The 1232-nt window shown below is 60.3% G+C and overlaps 1 non-coding gene across 1 annotated transcript; it reads left to right on the plus strand.

The window, feature by feature from the left end:
• The first annotated feature begins 183 nt into the window (after positions 1-183).
• LOC137309345 (5.8S ribosomal RNA) lies at positions 184-337 on the plus strand. Its single transcript, XR_010959818.1, has one exon. It is a non-coding gene; the product is annotated as a 5.8S ribosomal RNA (ribosomal RNA).
• The last annotated feature ends 895 nt before the right edge of the window (positions 338-1232 follow it).

The raw sequence follows: 1232 nt of genomic DNA on the forward strand, positions 1-1232 counted from the left end.
CCTGACCACAAAATCTCGGTGAAACCCTTGTCTCGCTTGATGATCGACTGGTGATGCTTACCACGATGTTGGGGCCGTGCCAGGCTGGGGCTCTGCCCTCCTTTTGCCGGAGGTGTAGAGCGTTGGGCGGTCCAGGTTTGGCCCTCAGGGGGATGAAACACCAAGCCGAAAACAAAAACGTACAACTCTTAGCGGTGGATCACTCGGCTCGTGCGTCGATGAAGAACGCAGCTAGCTGCGAGAATTAATGTGAATTGCAGGACACATTGATCATCGACACTTTGAACGCACTTTGCGGCCCCGGGTTCCTCCCGGGGCTACGCCTGTCTGAGGGTCGCTTGACAAATCAATCGCACTCGCCTTGCCTCCGGGTTTAGAAAGGCGGGAGCGCCGCTGGGGTGTCGCAGAGGCCTTGTTCCTCTTTGTCCCCCTAAGTGCAGACCCGGAGTCTCCGCCTCGGGAGAGTTCGACCCTAGGTCCTTGCTGCGGGCGCCGGCCTTTCCAGCGCGGCTGTCAGTGGGTTGCAAAACGATTGACCGCGTCGCTGTTGGACTGGTGTGGCCTCGCCGAGGCCAGAGCGGGGGTTGTCTCTCTGTGGAGTGCAGAGCAGAGATCGTTCGGTGAATTGGTAAAAGCGAAGAAGCTAGCTTCTCGTGGGTGCCTTTGGTCGCAGCTCGGTTCGTCGGTAGTCGTCCCGGTCGGTGTTGGCCGAGGATAGCTTGACGCAGAGACACGGGGGGGTGAGGGTGCTGTGCTGGCTTTTTCGCGCGTCGGTGGTTTTGCAGAGTCGCTGCGTCGCTGCGTGTTGCGCTGGACTTTGCTGTCCTTCCACACGCGGCCCGCTTGACTCTGCCTCCTGCCGTTCGTGCGTTCTAGTTCGGTGCAGCCTGCCTCGCTCCTCGGTCGCTGCTGCCCGTTATTCTCCAAGCTGGCAACCGCTCCGTGCCTTCTGCTGCTTCCTGCCACGCTGCAGCCACTGACCCTTCGCCATTCCACCGGTCCCTCTGGCTCGCTCTCTCGTAATCGGGACTTACGGCACGGTGTGAGCCGAGCCCGGTCTCCCAGCAAGCCACGTGTGCGTGCGCGTGTAACTGCTTCCGCGCGGGCGGTTACAGTGCCTACGGTGGTGCCGGGAGCAACCGTCCGGCGCCTATGTGCTTTTCTGCCTACGACCTCAGATCAGACGTGGCAACCCGCTGAATTTAAGCATATTACTAAGCGGAGGAAAAGAA

This window comes from Heptranchias perlo, unplaced genomic scaffold (assembly GCF_035084215.1).
Source record: "Heptranchias perlo isolate sHepPer1 unplaced genomic scaffold, sHepPer1.hap1 HAP1_SCAFFOLD_1623, whole genome shotgun sequence".
Taxonomy (NCBI): Eukaryota; Metazoa; Chordata; class Chondrichthyes; order Hexanchiformes; family Hexanchidae; genus Heptranchias; species Heptranchias perlo.